This window comes from Lissotriton helveticus, chromosome 8 (assembly GCF_964261635.1).
Source record: "Lissotriton helveticus chromosome 8, aLisHel1.1, whole genome shotgun sequence".
Lineage (NCBI taxonomy): Eukaryota > Metazoa > Chordata > Amphibia > Caudata > Salamandridae > Lissotriton > Lissotriton helveticus.
In genome coordinates, this window is record NC_136069.1 from 1571745260 (window position 1) to 1571766388 (window position 21129).

A 21129-nucleotide genomic window follows, 5' to 3' on the forward strand; every position below is an offset into this window, starting at 1 on the left:
CTAGAAAAGGAGAGATTGTGTTTCTTAAACCCCGTTTTGCACCCTAGATTTTCAGTGTTCCAGTTAGGTAGCTGAGTGAAGAGGAATGCAGGACCTTGTGTGATTCAGGCAGTTTTAAATTGACCTCTCGCCTCAATACGCAAGCATTGATGTGATGTCGTCAAATTTCTTGTGTCCAGTAACAAAGTAGGATGTACAACTGTTCTGAGTGGAGCTAAGTGTGCTTTGGCGATGGCTGAGAGGAGTGAGTTCTCGTAGTCTAGTATGGAGAAAACCACCACCCGAACAACTGATTTCAACCCCTTCCCTGCGGCGGTAATTCCTCCACAGTGCGGGGGGGTGGGGACGCGGTGCTCTTGACGAGCCCAGCTCATCATGATCCACAGTGGAGCTGTGCTCATGATGAGCTGGGCTCGTCACGAGTCTACCAACTGATTAATTTGCCTGCACAGGCGGGGCATCAATAGCGCGTGGGCGGACCGCAGACGTTATGACGAGCCCAGCTCGTCATGAGCACAGCTCCACTGTGACTCATGACGAGCTGGGCTCGTCATGAGCACGGAAGAGGTTAAATCCTGCTCCGAAATGAGCTGCCTGATCTCCCAAAGGTTCCTTAGTTGGTACTGGGTGCTCCTGGTCATGGCCATTGTTTGACTCTAGAGGTTGAGCCGACTGCGAGGATGAAGCCAATCGACTTGGCGTTCTGCTCAATAGTGGGTTGGCACTCCTAGGCATAATGGGATTTTATCCATTCTTATAGAGGTAGGTTGGATTTCTTCTGAGATATAAGATGGAATTCTATTTTCGTAGGGTGCATTTTAAGGTGATGAGTTGACATCCATGTTTGAATTCTTGCCAAGTTTTTGGAGAGAAGAATACTATGTCTGGGGTTGAGACCTTCAGGTATACCTAGTATTCTAAGCATACTGGAGAAAGATGATCCCAGAGCTCTTGCGGTACTCACAAAGTGGATGAAAATAGAGCTTAAATAGGTTTTGTGAAAGGATCTAGCCTTGAGGGGCCACTTGCTGCAGCCTGATTTGATAAGAGACAGAGCTCCCAATTTTCACTACTTGTGAACAGATTACCTGATAGGAAGTAAACCAGTGAACTACACTTTGAAAACCCATTCGACTCCTTAGGATGCTGATCAAAGTGTGGTTGTAGACTGTATCACAGGCAGCCGAGAATTTGAGAACAAGAAGTCATGAATTTTCCAGTGTCAAGGACGTTGAGTGTGTCAGCAACAATTTTGCAGGATTTTGCAAATTTGCAGAATTGCAGCCTCAATGCTGAAAGTATCTAGACGGTTATTTGCATGAATGTAAGATATCAATTGAAAGGCTACACAGCTTTCTAACTGTTTACCTAAGAAGGGAAGGGTGGAAACTGATGGAAGCTGTTTAGGTCATCGGGGTTCAGTGATAGTTTTTTAAAAGAGGGTAGATTTGCCAAACCTTTAGACAGTCTGGGTTACTGCCTTGTTCAAGGGAGAGTTGGCCAGGGTGGGCCAAAATGGAAGGAGCTGTTTGGTGAGATCTTTACACACAGAACAAGTGATAGCATCAGAAATGTGGTTTAATGTTTTCAACTTTGTTATTGTCTCCAGTAGCTCTGACTCTGAAACTGGGATAAAGGGACAGGGCAGCTGCGCTTGGCAAGTTAAATTATCCTCTGCTGTATTGTCAGAACAATTTGAAACATGACAAAACTATGTGTAATTGGGAACCAATTGGAGCAAATATCAAAGCATGCATTACACAGCCTTTATTACTCAGTACCAAAACCCATCTGCAGAGCGGAACAGCACACAATTAGAAATTACATAAACAGCTAAGGAGCCGTACATGAATTCTTGAGTCTGCAAATTTCCTTTTCCAACAAATCCAATATCCTGCACTAATGATCTCTCCTCTGCCTGTTCCGTAAAGACTGACAAGCTGGGGTTCACAATAACCGTTTTGAACAGCATCTGGAGGCCTTCAGTGCTCTCTTCCATCTCAACAGGGATCAAAATCTGAAATCAGCAAACTACTTGAAAACGTTTTATCCATCATGAAGCTCAGCAGATTATCATGTGACTTGCGTATAAATAATTTTAGACGAATCCTAATGGGAAGTCAGTGTGCCGTGGTCTGAAAGCTTCCATTATTTCTTGTTCTGTTTAACCTGGAAGTACAACATAAGTGTTTTAGAGAGTACTTATTTGACCTGGAACAATTGAGGGACTCAGACCTGACAGAAACAAATCTGGTATTTACTTTAGTTCTGACATTTTTGTGCTGAATCTGTAGTTTCCATCCAATTTATTGGGAACAAGGGCCCAGATGTACAAGGGTTTTTGCAGTCACAAATCCTGCGATTCACACAATCCTAGGGTTTCGACCGCTAAAATCCTTTTACATAAATACCAACTGCATTTTGTGGGTTGGAAAAGTGGTTTTGAATAGTAAAAAGCTGTTTCTGACCCATACTGAATCATGATTTGGAAAGGGCCTTCCAAATCTCGAGGCATGTATCAGTGGTTTCCAGTCACAAACTATTGATCAGTTACCGACTACCAAGCTGTGGTGGCAATTCATACACAAAGGGGTGGCAACGGACCGCTGACACTGAAGATTTCCAAAAATATTTTTTTTAACCACCCATGGTTCCTTTACGGAATATGTCCTGCTTCAAAATCTGGAATGTAGTCATAGGGATGGTGGTGTGCTGTCCCTTGCCAGCCACCATCCCTGTAATTGTGAATGAATATTAATCAGGCTGGTCATTCTGCAACCCCAGCGATTCCTTATTTTGAGAACTGACCTCAAATACTGGTTGCAAAAACTCTTTGCGCAGTCTATGACCGCTTTTTTGTGACAAGGCGGCAACTACATCTTGCCCAGAATTCGTTGACGATCTCAATTATAAATAATAACCTAGATATTTATCTTGCAAACATAAACCCAGAATAGGAGTAGTTGTTTTCATGTCACAATCGGACAATGTGACCTTTGTTTATATAAAAAACATCTATATTAAGATTTTTTTCCCTACAATTTACATAGTAGGTCCTAGGTCAAATTGTCCAAATTCCAATAAGTTACAGAATTTGCTATGCCAGCATCATATTTATGGCATACTGTCCTATGGAGTCAGACGTGAGGGAAGTCATCTCACTGTGCTTGCTAAACATGTACACCTATGGGCTGTGAACAGTTGGAAAGTATATCGTGGTAACAATGGAGAATGTATTAATTCCTTTTTTTTACATACTATTTATTTATTTTGCATGTATCTATTTTAATTCAATTTAATAAAGTATTTTAACGATATTTTGTCACTTGTGAATCACATTTGTTACTGAGATCTTGTTTCCAGCTTCTCTGAATGATGGCATCCACAAACCATTTGTCTATTAAATTTAAGACATTGCACAATCACCATGGCCTGTTTACGAGTGGGCTAGATTAGGGATGGGAATACAGTGATTTACGGTGGGGGGTTTTGGCAAGTACCACACCGACGTCCAGATAATCGAGTTTTGTCCCATGAATGGGGAAATAACAGGTGGACCCACATTTATCAGGCTCAAATCCACGTGGGCTCCACATTCTGTGGACAAACCCTCTCCTATCTGTGGGCACCACAAGAGTGTCAACATTTTGAAGCAAATCAGCCTTACCTTTCCTATCGAATTTTGTCAGAAAATGAGCAAAAAAACATGCATTTTCAATACTCGCAGTTTTCTGTCGTACCTGCAGTGAATCAAATGTAACTTTGATATGCACAAATATGTTCGGACTTGTTTATAAACATGTTAAACATATGACTATATGGCAATCACAAAGTTTCACCCTGCTTATGACACTCCTTTGGGAAAACACACTGATGTAAATTAGGTTAAAACTGCTCATACAAAAATCCCACTTGCAAAATGTCCACATTTCCAGGAGTGACAGACTTGTAAAAACTTTTGAAAATCGGTCATGTGAGTAATGGTACCAGCAGAATCGATTTTCAATAAATGTAAACATGGCAAAATATGCGTTTTTAAAAAGTGACTTTTTTATATTTCATCCAACTTCAGGTTTCTGAAATTGTTTGTTTCTATTACATCCAAAACTGATGGAGTCTAAAAAAGATACCTTTAAAGTATGCTGTCGTAGTATACTGCTACCTTTGCAAAGACATATAATTTCTCATTTTTGAACCTTTGTAAATGCCTGAAGTTATTTAATGAAAAGGGTTGGAGAAGCTGTGAATAATTAAAATGAGACAAAGCCCTTTTTGTCTGTCGTAAATTTTTTGTCAAATAATTGCGTGTGAACAATGCACACGAAAGCAAAGAAGTATGATAAATGACTGGAAAGAACAAGTATATATGATAAAATGCCTGTAGCTATAAACATATTTTAGCAATGTAAAAAGTGTTCTCTCTGTATGTTCTACATCCCATACATACTTGCCAACCCCACCAAGGCCGGACTGGGAACCCAAAGCAGCCCTGGCCAAATATTTCAGACCAGCACGAGCGAGTGCAAGAAAAGTTTGCAGAAAGAAACATTTTCCAACACATTTTTCATTACATATTTAATTGTATTAACTTTCAAAGCATAATAAATGATGACCTTAAAGAGCACCAGGATACCCAAAAATAAGTACCCATAGACATTCTTACAGAGAACACCAAAAATAGACACAAGAAAATAGTGAATCAGAGAACACAAAGTAAAAGTCAGATTGGCCCCTGTACAGTGCCTACATAGGCCTGGAAGCATGGAAATGTTACACATAAACACCCAGACCACTGAGGCCAGAAACCGTGGAAATGTCACTCATACGCACCCAAGCCTGTAATTGTGAAGAAATGTCACTCATAAGCACCCAGGCCAGAAGGGATAGAAATGTCACACATAAGCAACAAGGCTAGAAACCGTGCAAATGTCACACATAAACACCCAGGCCAGAAAGCGTGGAAATGTCACACATAAGCACCCAGGCCAGAAATCTGAAAAAAAGGAAATGCATCATCCATTGCCCATTAACTCTTTAAACTCTATCCTGATTATTTTGGAGGTGCTGCAGCGGCCCCTGCACCTCTACTTCCAGCGCCTATGACCCAGGCCAGAAAGCATGGAAATGGCACATATTAAGGTCGGAGTCTGCAATTTAGTATCTATGGTCATACTCACCACCAGTCCGCTCTGCTTGTACCGTTCTCTATCCTCATGGCTCGACATTGGAGAAAGCCCCACAAACTCTCCCTCCAGTCTGTCTGTCACTGCACAGGAGCCTGAAGAAAGATGAAGCACAGTGGAGGCATTGGGGAAGAGGTTACAGAGGGAATTGGAGGGAGGGGACCTGCATATCGTAGCAGAACCACTGCAGGGTCGGGGCACACATTTGAATATTATTTAATGCTTCTGCGCTGTACTGCACGGAGCATAAGCATTAAATAATATGCAAATACCTGCCAAGGTGACAGCGAGGACAGGAATCATGGGGACAGGGCAGGCCAACCAGCACCAGGGCTGTCAAATTTGTAGCGACTTTGCCCTGCTAGATTGTATGACGTCCCGGGGGGGTGAAGTGGTGTTAAAAATTTTTTTTTTACGAAAGCAGTGCAGGCTTCTTCAGCATATGGGAAGCATGCACGCACTGAGCCTGCGCTTATACAGTGTGCTTGCTGCTGGCACCGGCCGGGAGAGAGGGAGAAGCGGAGGCTGGCAGCACCATGGGCTTGGTGCAGAGTGCAGACTGTCATGGTGGCCTTCTGATTTTGTTGCCCAAAAAAAAATCGTCCCCCAGTAACAAAACCAGCCCAGTGTAACAAAACCAACCGCTACCCTTCCAGACTCCCATGGGAATGCCCGGTGCCGGGCAACACTAGTCTGTCCCTGAACCCCACCAATGTAGGCAGCAGACTACGTGGCATATGTACATGAAAATGGTGCAGTGCATTGCCAAAAGCAATTGTGCTGCGCCGAGCTGCATCATTTTCAAAACGCAGGAATACGCCATATTAACAAGAATATGGTGCATTCCCGTGCTCACCCCTGCGCTGGTGCTAAAAAATGTAGACCTTCCTGCATAAACACAATCATTAATGTTGCTTTGATCCTTCTATATGTGTTGCAGAGTGCCACTTCCAATCTTTCCAAATCCTTTACCAACTTTAACCTAAACTCCATCTATTGCCAGATCATGTACCTCATGGTGTATCTTAGTGATGTTACTTATATACTTTCTCAGATCCTTGCTATGATCTGGGATATAAGTGCAACATGGTTAAACCCTCAGCATTTTACAGACTCCACTTTCCTTTGCTAACAATATATCTAAAGCAAGACGGTTCTGCATCACCTCTCCCTCTGCAAGCAACAAAGACTGGGCTGTATTCACTGACAAATTATCCACAGTAGTTGATAACCTTCTAATCTTTATATCATTCAGAACCACTCGTAAACTGGGTATCATTGCTCCAAATACATCTCCAACAATCTCTCATGCACTTGTACTATGCTTCTCTCTATGGGGTGACTTCCAATACAAAGGGCCAAATCTTCAACGTGGTATATCTTGGAAAAGACAACAGCCACATAACATGTTTCAGTAGCAATTGAACATACACATTTGTACCTCACACAAAATACTTATTTAGCACCACTTGTACGGCTTCCTGCAAGAACTTTGCAGTGACTTCAATTGTGAAGATGTGATCACACACACTCTGTCCCACAAAAATGTTATCATAATAAGTCTGTACCTGTCTAATACAAATTGTTCCTCTCTGCTCCAAGTCTAAAGCTATTGGACCATAACTCCCTCTCGCCTTGTGGGACAACTCATTGGTCCATTCAAATTTCCCTTCTCTATTGTTAAGCTTAACTGCTAATTGTCTATGTGTATCTTCTACTTGATCTACAAACTTCTTCTCAATATTAGTTAACATGCAGGTTAAGTTGTGCCCAAGCGTGTAAGCTGTGTCTAATGTTACAGTGGATATGAAATACTTCCCTATCCTCTCTTCCTGCTTGTAATAATCATACTTATTTAGGTGCTTGTAAGCTAGAACTTCCGAAAGCACCACATCATAATTAGAGAAGCAATATTCATAATGACCCTTGCCATAAATTATACTAAGCAACAAGCTACATGTGATACCATATGTCAGATGCAGGTGATGGTAACGAATCCCCTCCTTGACAGAAGAATGTAACTGCATGCACACATAACCATCTCTCACATCCATCGTATTTACATATTCATTCAATACCTTTGCATAAGCATTCAACGTATAATCACCTTTGGACAGATCTACATGCAACAAGCAATTCGTTTTTTCAATCCTAGCATCATCAACTCCTAATGTACCCTCTTTTGTGCTTGAAGTGGCTGGTGTGGATGTCCCTTGTACTCCCACCCCATCAACTTCTGATTTGTGTGAAATTTTTACAATCATGATAATAACTACTGCTATAACTACACTTACTCCTACTATAAGTGTACCTATTATATACTTAGCTCTATGGGTCGAATTTCCAGACTCCATCTTTAACTGAGTTGAGTCGTCCAAGCAAGAGTATCAATGCAAAGTCTCTTTGTCTGGGTCTTACTTCTGGACAGCAAAGTTAATAGGGGCATATTACCAAGCCTGGCGATATTAGATTATCGCCGATTTAGCGGCGGCGATAATTCTATCACCCTATTAGCATGCTGTCGCAAACAGCAGTTAGCGACAGCTTGTAGGCGATAGCGAGCAGTTTGGGGCCCGCTTTGCATGTCCGCGATATTTATCGCTAATGACATGCAAAGTGGGTGTACCCAACCTGTTAGCGACTTAAAGCAGCCGCTAATGTCGCTATCGCCTATTAGCAAGGCAGGCTAATGGAAAGATGGAAATATTCGCGCTAAGCGTGAATATCTCCAAAACCTAACCCCTGCCCAGACCAGTTCTTAGCCATTATATCCAATGGTAGGTGGATATTCTGGCTAAGTCCACATTGGTGATAATGCGTGAATATCGCTGGATTACCAGCGATATTCACGCATTTTGCCGCTAACGCCGGATATTTTATTGCTTTAGAGATAAACGTTGCTAATAGCACGTTATCTTTGCGATAATATCCGGCAAAGCTTGGCGATAAAAAAAAACTCGCTAAGCCCATTTAGCGATAAATATCGCTAGTTGTTGGTAATATGCCCCTTAGTTCCTTGTAGTCACGTAAATCGTTTCACAATTTGTTGTACAACTATTTACAGTTCAAAGACTTCCTTAGCCCTCTTTTTTCTTCTATGGAACGATCCCTAATTTCATTCTTCTTCCACTCAGTTATGACTCAGATGTTTCAGATGCATGGGCACCATCTCTTTCAGGTGCAAGTCTCAAGTTCTGCCTTTTCTGTCTCACAGGCCACAGCTCTCTTGCGACGTCTGCCCACCTTCTCTGCATCCGTCCTCTTCCCACACAAGCCTCTTCAGCTGGGTCTGACTCTGTTCCACTCGCATCGTTGCTGTCTCCCTCAGAGTAACTACCTGGGCCTTGTGTTGCATGAGCCCCCTCAGCTCATCTTGGTGGGTAACAAGACTTTTTAAGAACCCCCACAGCTTGGCTTACCCTCTCCGGTGGCCTCGCAACCATGGCTGGATTTTCTTCAGGGAGAAGAGCTGTTTCTTCAGAGGGTCCTGAAACTCTGCGGGTATGGGAGGCGTGTATCCAGTTTGGCAAGCCTCCGCACTTTACACCTGTATTCATCACCAAAATCACCTGGTACGGACCTCACCAACAAGGCAGCTCTTACTCACATGCTTCCGGACAAGTATCCAGACACCTGGGCACAAGTCATGACAAATGTCCTTCAAGGTCGGTGCAGACACAGCTTCAACCTGGTGAGACACAGAACGGACCACGTCAGCCAGTCCTTTTCAATAATCAAGGATCAAATCATGGGTTATGTTTATCAATGCTGTGGACGGCACCGCTGGCAAGCGCACCGCCCTCCCAGTCAATATTTTTATGAGGCGAGAGTCCCGTTCTCCAATTTGGAATGCTATGCACACTCATCAGTACTAAGGGCAGTGCACAACAGCTGCATGATCTCACTGTGGAAATGCATTCCTCTATCCGACTCCCATGAAGTTGGAAATCCGAAGCGCAGAATACGTTCCTTAAGCAATAACTTTGCTACTGTGAGACTATAAGACCTCCTAGTTGGATATGCCTCTACCCATCGTGCAAAGACACACACCACAACCAGAATATAGCTCAGTCCATTGCACCTAGGCATCTCAATGAAGTCAAGCTGAATTTTGTTAAAAGGGCCCCCCAACCTTCTAATGTAACTCAACGCAACCACAGTTTTCTTCCCAGCATTCATCTGTTGACACTTAACACATCTGTGGCACACTGCTTCAGCAAACACGAAATCGTGGGTTAAACCAGGTTTGTCTGAACACTCACACCATGACATCTCTCCCAATATGAACTGCTCCATATATTTGCCTTGCTGTAGGACTTAACAAGCAATACGGCAACACTGCTTGACCATCCGTTGAAACCCAAATTCCATCATCTCTTTTCTCACAGCCTGCTTTAATCCAACCAGCTTCCTCTTGATCTGATGTTTCTCCCTGCAGACGCTTGACCTTATCCCAAGTGTCTGCTATGCCTAATATCATAGACTCAGTTCTTTCTCTGTGCTCTCTGCTGTGTAGTCCCCAATAAAAATACAACCTTGTTCAGCACAAAAACATGCAACTTCATCAGCATACCTGTTGCCCAATGTGACGAAGTCCTCCCACTTCCCATGTGCAGCGCACTTAACCACAGCTATTTCCTTAGGCCGTTGCAAGGCTTCCAACAGTTGTCTCACATATTCCCCATTACTGATGGGCGATCCTGATGACGTTAAGAACCTCCTCTACGACCATAGCTGTCCAAAGTCATAAACCACTCCAAACCCATATTGGCTATCGGTGTAGATGGTGACTCGGATTTGATCAGAAACAAGGCATGCTTGTGTCAAAGCAATGATTTTAGCTACTTGTGCGGAGTGTACTCCCTGTAAGCAAGCAGCTTCCACAACTTCAGAAATGGTACAGACAGCAAACACTGCTCTCAAGCACCTCGAATTGTCTGTTAGACATGAACCATCGATAAAAAGGACTTGGTCTGATTCAGGTAAAGGTTCATCGACAATGTTGGGTCTCGGTTTGGTGCAAAGTTCAGTTACATCCAGACAGTCATGGTCCTCAAAATCTTCCCCTGCAACATTCGAATATGCATCAAAGTAGCAGGATTCAACACAGAACATCTTTTCAGGGTGAAATGGTCTGAGGCAAGAATAACCTGTTAATAGCGTGTGAGTCAATTATTAGTCAAATGCTGTGTTTTGGTTCTCATTATCAGAAACTCAACTGAGTGCGAAACATAAACAGTAAGAGGATGACACATCACAATGCTTTCACATCTTTCAATGCTGACACCAGTTGCAGCAACGGATCTGAGACATCCGGGCAACTCTGAAGCTACAGGATCTAATGTAGCTGAGAAGTAAGCGACTGGTCATTGGACACCCAATGTGTCTGGGTGAGTACAGACAGTGCACAACCCTCCTGCTCACAACAAAATAATGAATAGGCCTTGTTGTAATCAGGCATTCCTAGAGCCGGAGCACGACACAGGCTTTCTTTCAGCTCCAAGAAGGCAACCAAACAGTTGTTATCCCATGGTAGAGGATCACTCACATCCTTGTGTGTCAACCTCTGCAAAGGTTTTACATTCAATGAGAAGTTGGGAATCCACTGTTGACAGTAACCAACTATTCCCCAAAACATCCTAAATTCCTTCTGCGTGGTAGGCGCATTCATTTTCATGATCCGCCTCAATGCGGTCTGGTGACACCTTCTTCTTGCCTTTCTCAATATGATGACCCAAATACTAAACTTTAGGCAAACAGTAATGGAGTTTGCTTGTGGCCACCTTATGTCCGTTGTCGGTCAGGTGGGTTAACAGAGAAAAAGTATCAACCCTACAATCCTCCTTAGTCTCCGAGGCAATCAGGAGGTCATCAATATACTGCACGAGTACTGAACTCCGGAGCAACACTAGACTTTCAAAGTTTTTCTTCAAAATCTGGTTAAAGATCGATGTGATCTCTCTATACCCTTGTGGGATACGACAGTATGTTAACACATGATTTTCCAACCGGAAAGCGAAAAAAATTGGCTTTCCTCGTGCAAGGGTATCGAGAAGAACACCTGACATAGATCAATCCCAGTGAACCATCCAGCCTCACAAGGAATTTGGAATAGGATCACAGATGGATTTGGTACGACAGGACAACATGAAACTACAATCGCATTGACCTTTCGCAGGTCCTGCACAATTCTATATTTCCCATTGGGCTTTTGCAGCCTCATTATGGGAGAATTGCATGGGCTCCCCATTATGTCTTTCAGAATGCCCTCCTCAATCACTGACTTAATCACAGGTGTAATTCCTGCCACTGTTTCTAGAGTCAAATTATACTGAGGCGTTCTTGGAAAACTTTGCATTCAGCTTGATCTGTATCTTAACTGGCTCAACTCCTCAAATCAATCCTATCTCTTCTTCCGTGAAGTCATATGGCAGGTCTTCCACAGCCGACACCGGGAGCATCTCCAGGAATCTCGTCTGTCCAAGAGTGCTCCAAGGATACAGCCTTCCTCCTCCCTCAGGCACCTTCATTGTAACAGGTCTGGATCGAATTTGTCAAAGGTCTCAATATAGGGCATCTGCTGGTACACATGATTTCCCTGAGAAACCCTCGGAGGGTGGGGAACCTGTACCTGTTGACTCGGACCCCACCCCATGGAGAGATCTCGGTCTCGTTACAGTGTTTATAACCTCAGGGGCCTACACTATCTTCTCATCTTGGAACTGATTCGCTAGATTTAATCGACACTCGTGCTTCCAATGCCCGATTTTGTGACAATAATGACATGCATTGGTCTTCTTTAGGGTACAGACATCTACTCCTGTCTTGGGATCTACTCCTCACCCTCTTCCTTGACCAGTGTGAGTCGACGCGCTCTGAGTCCCTCCATGATTGTTTCCCTGCTTCCAACCCAACGTCCCTCCACTCGTCTGTGTTTGATCTATTGGATCTACGTTCCTCATCTGGACCAGTATCAGTTTATCCTTTATCTTTCTATGCTTAGAGTCCACTTCGTCACTACAGTATCTGGCATACCGCAGGATCTCATCCACGGACTTGTTGTGCCAGCAGATCAAATGCTGTTGGATTATGGAGCTAATTTCTGGTCTCAACCCCAACACAAATTTAGAGACAAACTGTCCCATATCCTTCAAATCTAGTGTCCAGCCCACTATACTACTTGAAGGCTTGCAAAAGCGTATCATAATAAGCATGTAGTGTCTTCTTAGACTCATGTGTGGTTTGATCTTTCTAAACCCAATCAATGTCTGTGGCGAGATTTTAGACTGTAGCCATATGATTACCTGCTCAAACCTTTTCATGACCAAAGGTGAAGGACCCTGTGTTATCGGGTCTCTATCCAGTTCGGCAAACGTCCAGTCAACAGCAATTTTACAAGTGGACCACAGATCACTACGTACCACAATATCAAAGAGTGTATTCAAATCGATCCACAACACTTTTGACATTTTCACAAAACGATCAACTTGCTTATACCATTCAGCAGGTTTCTCCCTCAGCTGAGGAAAGTAATTTGTGAATGCTGCTAAATCGCCCCTGCTCCAAGGCACAAGCACATACCCTATGCTTGGTACCTCTCACATTGGGTAAGCCTCCACTCCTGCTGTCCCTCCTCCAGGAGGTGGCGTGTCTCCTACCCCTTTCTTGACATTCTTTTTCTTTGACCATCTTTCTTCCCACTTGTCAAGAACACTCCATGCTCGTATCCCTACGGCCAATTCTCAAATGTGTATTTTCAAGCCTATGACTCTTTTTTTCTTCCAATTCCTGATCACTTTAATTCAACCTATGGTTTTCCTGCAACATTTTTGTTTTGGATAAATCCACATCATACTTCTCTGCCAATTCTGTCAATTTCTCCTTTGCCCTTCTTGCCTTTCGAGTGACATCCTTCACCACACAGCAACTCATCTTGCTCATAACGTTCTATCCTTTTCAAGGGCAAGCTCACGCTGATTATCTTGTCTATTTCAGCTTTCAATCTCACTACATCTAGCACTTTAGCCTTTACTGCCGCCTTGATTATTCCCTGTCTTGACACACTACTCTGTTCTTCTCTTTCACTGCTCTGATTCCTCTAACGATTTCCGGCTACTGTAGTCTGTGAAAGATGCTCATCCCCCAAGACTCCCTGATCTGTACCTGCTTCTGATATCCTTCCCATGGGCACTCTAACTGGAGCTTCCCACATCCTTAAGTCTGAATGTGAATCTGCCTATGACAGTGATTGTACTGCACTAGATCCAACACGCACCCTCGAATGGTCCGCGGTTACTGGTAATGGAGTGCTTACTTCCACAGGCAGCCAAAATGGACCAACTATGTTCACAGTCACATTCCCTCCTGAATTGATCCTGCCTCCAAATCCCGACTGTGGCTGACTACTGCTTTCCCCCCGACTTGGGTCATACACTGACACTATGGGTCCAATGGTAACTGGTACCATAAGGGCTTCTGGTAACTGCATAGCAGTGTTAACTTCGCTCATCTCTATACCTCCCGATGTTGGTATTGATATTCCTTCCATCCCTGATGAATTTTTTCCCACTACTCTCGCATTAGGATCGGTTTGTGGTGCAAATTCAGGAAAAAGGTGTCAGCGCGTGACAACTTCCTAAGAAGTACATTCACGTTGAATGGGTCAAATAGCCAAGGCTACAGAGCTCGTTCTAAGATGCTCCTTTCTCTCTGAAGATCTTCCCAGAAGTCCTAGGCACTGTCCCAAACCCCAACACCAAAATCGTAGGACACACCCATTATCACATCGTTCTATCATCCCAGCCAGGTAGACACCGCCTCGTTGGTAACTTTCCAGGCGGTTGTGATGCTCTCAGCGCTGGCTCAATGACCATGATTACCTGGCCTTCTCCAGTGAGAAAGAACACCGTCCCACATTATCAGCATCGCTTGTTCAAATGTATCTTCTCCTCCTTAAGCCTGACTCCTAAAACAAATGCGTTATTCTAAGTAACAAAGACGAATGTCTTCACCTGCAACAGAAACGTGAGAAAGAAAAGATTCTGCATACCCTTGAACATTACGAACAACTAGTCTAGAGAGCCAGGTGAAATACACATGAGGCCTACAAATTCGGCTAACATAAGAATCAACATGGAACTTCATTAATCATGCGTATACGTGAGCATTATTGCTGTGTACATTTAAATCAATGCATTACATAACAATGAATTAACTTCTCATTAGTCACTTGTAAGATCACAACATTAAAGCTTTATCGTGCAAGTCATGATTACAATGTTAATCTCTTCACGTTGTATAAAAATATCTCTATTACTTCACTTTACACTTTATTACATTACACTACTCATGATTATGATGCACCTTTACTCTATCTACTCTACCACTACCGCCATTTAAGAACAGAGCAGATTGTGGGTCTGGCACTCAAAGCTAAAACTTTGGAGGTGGAAGGTTTCTTTTATATCATCAAATCCGGCATTTGCAGTGCTACAGAACAGATGCAGTGGGAGCTGAGACAACGAATAGATGCAGAAAGAGGGGGCCGAGGTGCATCTTAGGTTCCCTGCAAAGCTTAAAGTCTTGTGGAAGAAGGAGCTGTATCATATAAGGAGTTAGAAAAAGCGGATGAGCTTATTAAAAGTATGCAGGCCTCAGATAAGTAGATGTGAAGACAACTAAAAGAATGGGGGTAATTGTGGGGAGGTTAGTTTTCACAGAAAGGTAATCAAAATTTCCAGAGGGGCTGGGACCCCTCTGGGTCATTTGGGGAGTATATGGGGAAAAACTAAAAGTGGTCCTTATTTGCCACTGGCAACAGACAGGATTCAGGCCTGCTGGAAACTTAAAGAGGAGGGTGGGATGGGAATGGGAAGAGTAGAGCACGATAGAACATGGATAGGGGGGTATTACAAAATAATTTAAAATACCCACATGGAATGCAATTTACCTCCGCATCAAAATAAAGCAAAGTTAATTTGCTCAGTATCTTCAAGAGAGCGAAGCTCAGTTATTGAAAGATCAGAAAAACTCACTTGAAACTCTCAGAACGTAAGCCATTTGTTTAGTAAACTAAGGGACATATTTACAAGCCCTATCACCACCACACGTCACTTTTCTTGATTTTGTGGTGGCAATAGGGGCTTCACCTTATTCACAAAGTGGCGTTAGGCCACTTTATGTGGCTTGACGCTGTATTGTGAATAAGGCACCCTTTCACAGGCACCCTTTTGTGCTATACTTAGTGTGAAAGGGGTGGGCAATGGGTGTTGTGGTGGGTATTCCACCGCAACACCCATTGATTTTGACGCTGGCCCATATTTACAAGAGTGGCGTAATTATATGGGCAGCGACAAAATTAACATCAGGGAAAACCTGGTCTTACCCTGGAGCAATGAAGATTTTTTTTTATTTTCTCTTCGATTTTGCTGTTTCCATGTGTGCTGCATTGTGCAGCACACATAGAAGCAGCAAAACACCATTTATTGTTTATGTGCAGGAAGGTGCCACTTCTATGTGTGCTGCATTAAGAAGCACCCATAGAAGTTTCAAAACGCCATTTCAGATTTTTTATGTGCAGGAAGGACTCCTTCTTCCACATAAACAATCATGCTTACTATAGTACGGAGTCAGCATTATTGGAAGTGGCAGAGGCGATACGGGATTGTCTGGATGCCGGTGGGAGAGCAGCCTTGGTTATGCTGGATCTCTCGGCGGCATTCTACACGGTGCCTCACTCTCATCTCCTTGATCGCTTAACAGAAATTGGTATTGCAGGCTTGGCTTGGAGTTGGATTAGATCCTTCTTGGAGGATAGATCACAGCAAGTCTGGCTTCCCCATGTACCTCTGCGCCAACGCTTTTGTCAACTGGCGTTCCGCAGGGGTCATCACGTAGCCCTCTCTTTTTAACATCTGTGTGACTCCGCTGGTTTATCTTGCGGAGTCACTGGGGGCTAAGGTGATGGCCTACAAGGATGATACGCAGCTTCTGTTTTTATGGAGGAAGGGTGATGACTCGGTTGATGTGGTGCAGCACTGTCTATCTTCTGTGTTGCATTGGTTGGCGGACGCACAGCTGAAGTGCAATGAAGAAAAATCGGAAGTACTCCTGTTCGGTTCGTTTCCAGGGGATTTCAGAGATAGGCTGTGGCCTCTTGACTTTCCCCGCCCCATGGCATGTAAAGGTTCCGCCAAAAATCTGGGGGTTTGGTTTGATGTAAAACTGAACTTTTCTACACAGGTGAAGAAGCTGGCAGGAACCCGCTTCGGCATTCTGAAAATCCTGAGAAAGTTTCTCCCCCTTTTGCCAGTCAGCGCCAAAGAGACGGTAGTCCGGGCTCTGATTTTATCCCGATAGGACTACGCAAATGCTCTTTTGGTGGGTAGTCCTGGATATCTGATGAGGAAATTGCAGGTAGTTCAAAATGCGGCAGCTAGACTACTTCTGGGACTCTCATCTAGACAGAGTGTCCGGACTCATCTACGCAACCTGCATTGGCTCCCAGTTGAGTCCCGAATCAAATTTAAAATGCTGTCCATTGTTCATCGGGCCCTCTATGGGCTAGGTCCAATCTATCTGCAGAATAGATTTGTCTTCTACAAACCTACTCGACAACTGCGATCATCTGACCAGCTTCTAATACAGAACCCTCGCTTTTACCGCCATAGGCTTGGTGGGAGCTCTTTTACTCGCAAATCAGGTTTGCTTGGAATATGCTACCGCTGGCGCTTTGGAGTGTGCATGACCCTTTGATCTTTAAGAAAAGACTAAAAACGCTGCTTTTTTGAGCTCTTTAATCTGAGTATGGAATGACTTTTCTGGAGTTTGCGCCGGGATACTCTGAGTAGCTGTGCGCAGTATAAATAGAATATAACATAACATAACATTCCCATCAACGCAGGCACCTTTGCAGTATGGTGCAAGGGTATCTGCGTTGGTGCTAGGCAGCTAAATTAGCATCAGCGCAGGACGAAACGCAACGCTGTGCCATATTCTTGTAAATAGGTTGCAGCCCTGCGTTTCAGAAGTAGCGGAGTGCGGCGTTAAGCCAAGGAGGCTAATGCAGCACTCTGCCACTTCCTTGTAAATATGCCCCTGAGTTGGGTGAGTGTGGTGGCAAATACGGAACAAGCGGGATGTCCTAAAGAAAGCTGATAATTAAGAAGAGCGCAGGCATTACATTTCTTAATTTTAAGACAGACCTCTCTGGCAGATGGATTATTAGGAGATTTAGGTCAGGATCTGGTTCAATAACATTTACTTGTGCGTGGTATTATGTACCAAATAATGATGACCCAACTATTATCAGCACCCTGGCGATTTCAATGCACTGATGGACGGGCATTTAGGCAGGTCTAATGTGGGTAGACCTAAAGCACCCTGAAAGTGAGAAGAGAGGTGAATAATTAGACTCAGGTCCTGAGTCTGCGTGATATATGGCAAAAAGAAGCTTATGTAAGGAGAGGCTACACCTTCTGTAGCAAAAAGTATGGACACCACTCAAGGCTAAGCTTCTTCCTAGTAGACAACACCCTAGAGAATAAGGGAGAAGAGGTTACACATTTGCCTGCACACTGATCAGACCACTCTGTGGTGCTCTTATCACTGCAGTGGTCTGACTTGAGGACAAACACTAGGTGGACACTAAACAGAAGTCGACTATTAAATCCCGATATAAACCAAGAGTTGGAGGCTGAAAGCAGGAAATACTTTGAGCTTGATCGTGGGACGGATGATTTGGGTATACTTACCAGGCATCAAATGTAAACAAAGAAATAGAATAAATAGAAGCGTGATAGAGGAAAAAAGAAAGATAGAGGGGGAAATTGGGTTAAAAGAGAGGACCCTGCTACAATTTACATCGGATGAGGAGCAAGAAAGAACAACTCAGTGAGCAGCAGAATGGGTTTAAAAAGGAATTAGAGAATCGACAGAGACAAAAATGTCGAGCAAGCAAATTAGCTCATTTTGAGTATGGGGAAAGGAGTAGCAGATTATTAGCCTGATGAGTGAGAAGCGATAGAGCGAGAAATCATATGCACGAGTTACGGATGGAGGAAAGTGAGGAGGTTTCAGATGACCCTACTCATATGGACGCATGTATATTAAATGCCTCTGAAAGATATTACTCTGAAATGATAGTAGAGATTGACCGGGGCAAATAGACTGGGTAAAAAGTACGCAGATTCTTACAGAGGAGGTCCAATGAAGTTCCATTGACCAAATATCTGTAGGATAAATAATGGGGTAGATAAGCCCATTTAAGACCAACCAATTAGAGAATAGAATAGCCCTTTATGCGGATGATATTATCATATACACCAATGACCTCACACGGGAAACAGACTTTACAGCGCAACTTTTACCACGCAGTGCTTTTACATCGCAACTTTTACAATGCAAACCATTACAACGCATTGCGCTGGGGGGCGCTCTAGGATAGGGAATAGATTTAATTTACTATCCAACACCTTCCCTAGTGTCCACGGGGACTGGAGTTGGAATAGTAAATTAAATTATTCACTATCCAGCACCCCAAAGCGCTATGCGCTGTAATGGTATGCGTTGTAAAAGCATGCGTGGTAAAAGCATGCGTTGTAACGTCATACATCCACCTCACACAAATGGTATACCTCATATAGTAGATTAATTTGGGGAATGGTCAGTGTACCTGATAAATAAGTCAAAGTTTGATATAACGACTTGGAAGCTTTACCAGTTAATCCAAGCTGAGGCATATTTATCATGCCAGGGATTGACCCAAAGTCAATCTAATTAAAATTAGGAAAGAGATAGATGGACTGCTCAAGAGATGGGAGAATCTATACTTGGCAATCTTTCGTCGAGTTAACTTAATAAAAATCTAACTTTTGCCTAAACTTACCTTTCTAGGTAGTTTTATCTGGGCTTCCAAGGGAAGGAGGTTGGCCTGGAGGAAACTGAGAAGGAAGCTAAGTAAAAGCGGCTTGGCGTTGCCGGATATCCGACTGTATTATTACGCTTCTCATTTTAAGAACTGTGGGATGCTCTTAGCACAATCAGACAATTCATGTAGGGTGAGACTGTCAGCCGTGTTGGGGAGCTTAGGGCAGGGCAATATCACATATTCGGCTCTCCTATGTTCTTGAAGAAGGTAAAACTAAAAGTATGGGGACCTCAATAGAGATATGGTACAAGGTTAGAAGAATTGTGGGTATTGAATATTATTCAACAAATGCTCCCATCTGTGGTTCTCCAGCCACCTCAGGCTTCCTGGAAGATCAACTTAGTCTCCCCTGATCAAGGTAGGATTGAAATATTCAAGGGAGATATCTGTCACATACTAACAACAGGATGACCTCTTTCTGTCGGTAGTAGTGGAGACAGGTGAGTATGTGCTCTGATTGTGAGATCCAGTACAATGTCTTGGTCTGCAATGTGTGGGGCCTCGTGTCAGGATAGGCGGGTGACATAGTCCTCCAACCTCCCGGAGTCTGCTTGTAGCGGCACCCCTATGATTCGGATTTTGGAGCACCGGGATCTGTTTTCAAGGTCCTTAAATTGGAAGTGGAGTTCGGCATTCTTGTCACTTAATTCGAGCAATCCACTATTGTGATCGTCTAGTTCCTCTTCACAGGAATCAATGTCCTGTTCCAGACTTTTGACCCTCTGGACCAGCTCACTAAGGTCTTCCCTGATATCCTTCACGTCTGCTGCTATGTTTTGCTTAAGGGTCAAGATGACTTCTCTTAGGGCACCAAAGAGGTTCTCCAGGAATGCACGGGTGTCTGGTGCATCTTACTCATGGGGGCTTAACAAGGTTGCTACGGCAGGAGTGGGTGCTGACGAGGATTCATCCTCTTTCTGGGGGGCTTCTTTGTGGGTGGTTCAGTAAGCATGTCTTTGAGGGTAGTGTCTTTTTTGCTGTTGTGGTTGGAGGTCATGGTAGCCCAGTTGAGTGTCCCACTCCCCAGATGAGGCAGGATCTGGCCTGGGGTCTATAAACTGCAGTAAGTGGCACCTGATTTGGTTGTGTGGTCTACCCAGCGATGGGGGTTTTGTCCCTTCGCAGATGTCTCCCTATATTGGTTCATGCACAAAATGAGAGGAAAACGGAGCCAGCGCCAGCACCTCTAAAGCAGTGACGGTCCTCCAAGTATACCGATATTCACTGTAAACAACACTCCTGCTGAGCATGTTGTGGATGCTGTTGATTTACTGGCACCCGCATGTAGCAGCTGTTGGGTGGGCTCCTCTGTAGGGACCGAGGTTCGCTGGTGGATGCCAAAATGAGGGGGGTCTTCCCCCCAGAACAGGCCTGAGCACAGAGCAAAAATTGTGACGTGTGTGGTGTGGGCCTCGAAATGGCACCAGGAACGACAATACAGTTCTTTATAGATGGCGTGCAGCAGGTGCTACTTTAAAATCTGGGGACCCCCGGGACTGCAAGCACCCTTTGTTTGTGTTGTGGTGTCATGTTCGCTCTAGGCCCCATGGCTGATCTCCCTCTCAGTTAAACCAGGATGCCTTTGATTGTTGTCAGGGCCAATCAGGGTGGATGTGCCTACACCCTGGATAAGCTCCCAACCCAGAGTTATCTCAAAATGACCCAGATGGAGGCTGTGAACTTGCAGAGGCATTTTAGCAACTCATGCGGGGGTTGCTTCATCTTTTCTGTGTAGGTGGTGCTGATCATGGTTCTCCACCCCTGCAGAAGCAGTGATTGGCACAGTGCATGTAGCTGCTACAAGCCTTAAAAACACCAGTGTACCTTAGTGTTCGCATCATAGTATCAGAGGTAGGCCCCCGCGGCCTGGTAACATCTCAGGAGGGCAGGGCGCTGTCAGTTTCCCTTAAGGGCTGAGTAGGTGGGTCCCCTCCATCACTCCGTGCAGAGCTCCCAGCCCAGCACCAGCAGCAGCCTCTTGTGCCCTGGCCGGGAGCTGTGGATGTACGTAGATGCTTC